Consider the following 7,859-nt stretch of genomic DNA (forward strand, 5'->3'; position numbering starts at 1 on the left):
TCAGTTGTCTATGGAATAAAATATTATTATCTAGTAAAAAGTATATCACAAAAATATTAATGGCACATTTTTAGATAGAACAAAATAAGAATCATACTTAATTGAGAGAAAAGTTCTGAGCTATCTGAAAAGATACAGGTATTCTATTTGGATGGTTGAGAAGAAAGCTAAAAAAATTAAAACCAGGGACAAGAACATCAACAAATCTCTGACCAATCCACCTTTATGAATGTCCTAAAATGCTATTTTTAAGTGGAGGTTTTTTTGATTTAAGGGAATTTTGATTAAAGTGGTTATTTAAAAATCAATTTACTATAAAATTATTTTCACTATTTTGTTTTTATTCAAGACAAGTTTTTATTTTCACACTTAGGTGTTATTCTAAAGTAGTTATATTTAAGGATAACATATTAGTTTAACAAAATAATCCTATGTTTGCTTGCCAAGCACGTTGAACATGGAAAAACTTATCTTTTATTATTAGCTTGTGGAGGACTTTTTCCTTCTTTTCTTTAAATTAATTCATGTGTTCTACTGAAGTGGAAAAAAAAAAGCCTTTATTTAATCATATTTTCAGATGAATATGAAGTTGGTTGACCTTTTGTAACATTCACTCATGCCTGTAAGGCAATGTTAAAAGACTGATTAAAAGTTAATATGAAGATTAAGATTGTTGAGCATTGGGGAATCTCTTACTTTCAAGGAGCATCTTTAATAATTCTGAAAGAAGGATGCTTCAACCATCCAAGACGTGTAAATTCCTAATCCCTTCTGTTTCAAGAGATAACCATTTATTTCCATTTCCAAGAGAGTCCATCTGCTCACATGGCTCGAGTTCAGAAGGAGTGGAATCCAATAACTGAAAAAGAAGGGAACTTTCCTTTGTACCTCAGCAAACTGAGCATCCCTCCCAGGACAGCAGCAGCTTCAGTGGTCATGACACAATCACAGAGCCTCAGAGAGATAAATGAATAACTGACAAGAATATAAATGGGAGTCTTTGACTAAGCACTACTCAGAAAGAAGAATAAATGTACATGCTCACAAGCACTTACCACCAGCACACAGCAGCAGAAAAGATCTGAGTTGAGAAGCAATCATATATTTCGGAAATGTATAAACACAGAGGAAAAAGGCAAAATTATATCAATATAAAATAATATTAAATTATTATCATTCTACTTAATGTCTAGGCAGTCTCTTATCTTGCTTTTCACTGTTTATGAGAATCTATTCTATTTCTTCTTCCCAAAATAGCAAGTATTATAACTTGACCTATCACGTATGTAATAAGGATCCTTAAACCACAAATAATACATGGGCCTAAGAATGGAGAAACAACTAGAGAGATGAAGAGCATACTAATATGGAAATATAGAAGAAAGGAAAAAGCAAGAACACCTGGAATGATAAGCAGGCCTACTAGTCCATTTTGATCCCTGTTCTGCCAATTTGGCATTAGTAGGCTGGCAGTCGTTAACTAAGAAAAGCAATAAGATCATCTTGTTTGGTGAATTTGAAGAACACCTTAAACTTTCCCTATGTCTTCTCAAAATGGTTATTTTAAGTGAAAAAAAAAAAAGAAAATTTAATTAATTTGCCCAAGGCCAAAAAATTAATGAATGAAAATGTGGCTTGGAAAACCATATTCCTAAACTGCTAGTCTACTGTTCTCTCTAGTAGTAACAGTACTGCTTTCAGAAGAAAGACTTCAGTCAGGAATCACACGCCTCAACATCTGGATATCTAACTCATAACATAATGGCATTCTATAGTCTGAAAAGGCTTCACATATCATTTAGCCAATGCATCCTAACGTTTTCCAAATGAAGACCTTTTTATAAAATATAAAAATATTTTTCCAATTCCCACATGACTGCAATTGGACTTTTTGACCCGAGTGATTGTAGAAGTATATAAAGCATATGAATTCAAGGTCCTCTTGCATTATTCCAAGGTTCATAATTTGGAAACTAGTGATTTAGTCCAATCCTCTCATTTTACAGAGGAGGAATCCAAAACCCAGGGAAATTAAGTGAATCACCCAAGGACATAAAGCAAGTTATTCAAAGAACCAAGAGTGCGACTACTCTCTGCTGCTTTCCCTTTCCTTTCATTTGGGAACAATTTCTTTTTTGTTTCCCTCTTGGCATATTGTGGTTGTAGTTATCATGAGATTTTAATTCTATTTTGAGTGGTTGGTTGACTTGGCAACACTATTTTCCATACAGTTTCTACTTCATTCCAGTAGAGAATCCAATGATTTCTCTGTTTTCTGCTACTGATTGATAGCATGCCAACAAACTGAGGAGATTCAAGGAAAGAGAAATTCATTAAAAAGAAAGATGACTAGATGAAATTATTAGGAAAAATAAATTTGGGGTGTTTATCTTTGCCAGCAGCCAAATGATAAATTGAGTGTTTCAATTAACTATTCTTTCCTTTGCATATTGGGGGAAACCTTTCTATGAGGCATTGCAAAAACAGAAAGATCGACTAAATACTATACATATCAATCAATCAATCAATCAATAAATACATACATACATACATACTATACATATCGTAAATCACTGAGGTTGTCTAGTATCCTAGGAGTTTTCTCAAAAGTTTCTTTGGGATTATCTTACTTTGAATGAAGAAAAAGATAAAGTAGCAGCCTATTTTTTAGATATTTCTTACACAGTAGGAGGAGCGTTGGTGGTATAGTGGTTAGCATAGCTGCCTTCCAAGCAGTTGACCCGGGTTCGATTCCCGGCCAACGCAGACAAGGACAACAGTAAGTTGTAACTTTTGCAAATGAAAAAGTAGTACTATGTATTTTGTTCAGATAGTGATTTTGTTTTGGTTTGAAATGATCAATTACTAAAAGACAGAATTTTATTTGGTCAATGTGATTTGCCATGAGACATAAAGTCATAGCATATAAGTGTATGAATAAAGATAATATTAAGGCACATAAGTGTATGAATAAAGGTAATAAAACTCATAACCTTTATTCATACAGTAATATACCCAAGCATGATAAAATAACTGCATCCAAAATGATTGACTCTCATCTATCTGACTAGATCTTAGAAGAAATTAAGCCAATGAGAATTCCAGATAGAATTATTTCAGTCTTCTGAAAAACATACCAATCAAAAACAACTTCTGATTGACAGAATGAGCTGAGGATGTTGGGAAATCAGTCTGAGTGAAGGTCAAAGGGACCATTTAAATGTCACATTTCCAGTCAAGGTGTCACATTTCTCCTATGTGCAACTAGCCCATGCATATAATTTTTGGGGGCTTTAACTATACCCCAACATTTTTCCTGCAAGTAAACTCAACAATAAAAATCTGAACATCCAGACCGCTAGTTAAAGTTCAAGAAGGTTATTATTTTCCATTTTTCCCTGGCCACATCTCATAGAGAAATTATGAAATTCTCAGTATAACAGCTTTGATTACTTGCTAGAGACATGTAAAACAAAGGCAGGCAGGATCCATTCAGGCAGCAGAGTAAATAGATAAAACCAATAGGGATTACAGTGTTTCATCAAATCAAATAAGATAATTAAAAGTTATTATGAGGGTTAGGATATTTTTTAAATGAATGAAGATGTAGTCACTCAGATCGCAAGAGAATCTAGGCTTGAAGATTTTCTTTACTATAAGTTGAACAAATACTTAATCTACAGGTTCTCATAGAATCCCTCTAAGATGCGGGACCTAGATCAAACGATCCATTGTCCACAGCCCCATTCCATGACTTGGACTCGAATGTATAAATTTATACATCTCACATCTTTCCTAGTAACGTTTCAGTATCATCAGGGGTCAAGTCTTCTTGCCATATTCATGGCTCACAGAATAACCCATTTCTGGGACAGAACTAATTTCACAGCAGAGGAGAAAGAGGAATAGTGGCATACACTACAGTGGCTCTTAATGCTTCTGCTCAGAAGCATCCCACACACTTCTGAAAATAAATTCTTCCGTTTCCATTCCATTGGCCAATGCATATCTCCCAGCCTGACAAGCTCAATAGTAGACAGAAGTATATCATTATCCTTTAGGAATAAATCATTTTTTTGCTCTAAGATGTGTTTCACTATACTTTGTATTTAGTTTGATATCAAAATTCATGTTATGACTATCTTTTGAAAGATATTTTTCTGCTATGTTTTTTACCTCATTCTGTTGTGAGCTGTGCTATTTTTTACTTCCTGTTTTCCAAATCTATCTCTGACATAAATATGTTTGGAATACAGTCCATGTTAAAAAAAATGTACCATAAGATCTTGAATTTTAGTTAATATGGTATAAAATCTTTTTTCTTAGTTGATAAGATTTCATATTGTTCTAGTCACTATTGGGGTTTTCTTTCATCTAAGTTCTCTTTTTAGATTCACTCCCCTATATTCTTTTTATTTTGTTCCCTTTCCATAGCATCATGCCCTATAGGCTTTACATTAGATGCAGATTTTCTTCTTTTTTGGTGTGTGGTACCTTTTTCCATTATGTATTTGTATTTCAGTGTCTACTGCTTATTAATCTATGAGTCTATAGCTCAAGCAAAACAAGGATCTTTTTCTGCTTTCACCACCTTTGGCCTCCTGCCTCTCTAACACTATCTTCTCCTGTTGGTGTCATCTGGAGTTTATTTATGGATTGTTATGGGTATCCACCTTTTAGACATTGTTTTCTTAGGCAACAATAAGCTTTAGTGATTTCTAAACCTACCCTTGCTTCCCATAACTAAATTTCACCTAGTTTTACTTCTCTTAGAGATGTAATACAATCTCTAATATTCTTTCAGAGAAGGTCTTTTTGTAGTAAACAGTATGAGTCCATTTATACCTTAAAATATTTTTTAGCTCACATTTAAATAATTTAACTGAAGAGGAAATTCTAGGTTTAGATAATTTTCCTTCAACATTCTTTTTAAATATTTGATTTATTTATTTATGAAAGACTGAGAGAGAGAGGCAGAGACATAGGCAGAGGGAGAAGAAAGCTCCCTGCAGGAAACCTGATGAGGGACTCAATCCCAGGACCTTGGGATCACAACCTGAGCCAAAGGTAGATGCTCAACCACTGAGCCACCTAGTGCTCCTTTCCTTCAATAATTTGAAAACTATTTGTTATATTTTTATGCCTCATTTTCCTTGAAAAAATTGATACAATTCTAATTTCTCATCTTTGAATCCCTGAGGTAATTTGTTTATCTTGCTAGAAACATTAAAAATGTAATTTTCATCTTTGATATTTATTTATCTCACTATTATGTATCTTTTCAGCATCTCATGTACCTTTTCAAACTGAGATCTTACATCTTCTTTTTACAAGAGAGAATGAATTCTTAATTATTATGTTTTAAATATTTTCTTCCCTTTATGTATTATTTCTCCTTCTGAGATCTCATAGATGATGGTTAAATTCCTGCTTCTGTGCTCCATTTTCATTTTATCGTGTTTCCCTTTTCTGTCTCTTCATTCTAGGAAACTTCCTGACCTTTTTTTTTAGCTCACTGATTTGTTCTTTGGTTAAATTCAATCTGCTATCAAATCCATCCATTGAGTTTTTATTTCAAGATTAGTTTTTTCATAACTAATATCTCCAATAGATTCTTGTTAATAACCCAATTTCTGCCTCAATATTCTTTTTTTTTTAATTTTATTTATTTATGATAGTCACAGAGAGAGAGAGAGAGAGAGAGGCGGAGACACAGGCAGAGGGAGAAGCAGGCTCCATGCACCGGGAGCCCGACGTGGGATTCGATCCCAGGTCTCCAGGATCACGCCCTGGGCCAAAGGCAGGCGCTAAACTGCTGCGCCACCCAGGGATCCCCAATTTCTGCCTCAATATTCTAATGTTTTTCCCATCTTGCTTATCTACTAAGCCAATTTTAAATTTGCATCTATTTTTATTAGATTCACTTCCTCTGGTGTGGGTTGTTGACTTTTTTTGTTTTCTTTCATTGTTATTTCCCTGAAACTTCACTAGGAGCTCATCTTTTAAGTACTTGGTACTATCAGTTGTCAACAGATAATGATTATTAGAGGAAAAGATAAGTGCCTAAACCTTAGCATATGCACCAACGGGTGAATTAATGGGAATGGAGAACATATTTCAGGGCAGAGAGTTTCTTGATTGATATCTGAGTCTGACCATCTAGTCCATTTCTTTTCTATGAACACTTTATCTGCAAAGAAATATTTTACCTGGGCTCTGCTCTTCTTTCGAGACCAGCATTCTTTGACACAATTGACATATCCAGGAGAAAAGGGGAAAAGCAAACTCAAAGGATGGCTAGCTTTCCTGCACCTGTTGCAGCTCCCGTCCCAGCCAGACTCCAAATGGCCTTGATGCCATGCTAATGCAGGGAACATACTGGGTAAAGAAAAGAGCATACCTGGAAAGTTCTTTCCCAGCATCTTCTGTCTGTGGTTCTTTTGGATTCCTAAGAAATCTTACTAGATGCTAAAATGGGCCCTCATCTCTTCTGTGACCTCTCCATTATTGTGTTTTAGTGAGGAACTCATTAGCCTAAGCTAATCTGTCATTTTTCTGGAACTTGCACATACACATATATATGCACTATATTGTTCATCAGAAGAAATATTTGACTCTCAGTGACTCTGCATGTGACTTCATGATAACCTTAAGCGAGGCTATCTTCTTAGTTTCTACTATTTATTGTCACTTAGTTTGTATCAACCTACTGGGTAATTTATTAAGTTTCGGATTTATTCACATCTATCTCTCTCTTTGTCTATCTATATGCCAACCTACCTATCTATCTAACTAGACAATTTAGAGTTCAGTCTAACATTTGTACATTATGATTATTTATACCATATCTGACAATGGTTTATCTCATAGGCGTAGATATTGTAAAGAACAGCATTTCCCAAAATGCTTTTATTAAAGAAATACAAGTAAATAGTTAATTTGTTTGTTTAAACAAATGTATACAAGGGCACCTGGGTGGTTCAGTGTTTGAGTATCTCCCTTTGGCTCAGGTCACGATCCCCGGATCCTGGGATCAAGTCCTGGATCAGGCTCCCACAGGGAGTCTGCTTCTCCCCCTGTCTATGTCTCTGCCTCTCTCTCTGTAACTCCCATGAATGAATAAAATCTTAAAAAAAACAAAACAAAACAAATGTTTACAATTATCTGTACTAAAATACTACTCAGAATTCATAATATACTAATATACATTGTGAATCTTTGGGAGGAAGTTATGGCATTATATATATATATGTACATATATACACACATATTTATATAAATATATATAAATACTATGCATATTTAAAACCATAAATACTATGTTTTTAAAGTTAAAAGCATGGTTCATAAAGTAACGTGAGCATGTGCAAAAATTTATTTAATTCATTAAATGTGAAAACCAGCAGAAAGATGATTTGAACAGCAGAAATTTATATGGTCCATCAGAAAAAAGGATGCTTAATAACTTTGCTAAGTTATAGATAAAACTGGTTTATAGCCTATAAGAGGGCAAAACTATAATCTTTGAGGTAATCATTTCTACCCATCAGAACGAATTTCATCTCTACCTTAAAATGTTAAGCTGTACCTTACAAAGCTTAAGCCCTAGTCAATATTAAATTGTACTTCAAAACAAAACAAAACAAAAAAAAAACAAAGGACCTCCTCTTAAATAAATAATCCAGGGGTGGGCCTGTTAGACAACGCTCAAGCATGGCATTAAAAGGACAAATAGTCATCCTTGTTTTGAAATCTGAGGTAATTTTTCTTAAAATTATTTTTCAAATATATTAGGTTCTCTTGGTAATAATCTCAATGGATATTTACTAGGATTATTATTTCTATATCTCTATTTTGGA

The 7,859-nt window shown here is 34.0% G+C and overlaps 1 non-coding gene across 1 annotated transcript; it reads left to right on the forward strand.

Annotated features, from left to right (window-relative positions):
* The first annotated feature begins 2,694 nt into the window (after positions 1 to 2,694).
* TRNAG-UCC (transfer RNA glycine (anticodon UCC)) lies at positions 2,695 to 2,766 on the forward strand. Its single transcript has one exon. It is a non-coding gene; the product is annotated as a tRNA-Gly (tRNA).
* The last annotated feature ends 5,093 nt before the right edge of the window (positions 2,767 to 7,859 follow it).

Source organism: Canis lupus, chromosome 20 (genome assembly GCF_048164855.1).
Source record: "Canis lupus baileyi chromosome 20, mCanLup2.hap1, whole genome shotgun sequence".
NCBI lineage: Eukaryota > Metazoa > Chordata > Mammalia > Carnivora > Canidae > Canis > Canis lupus.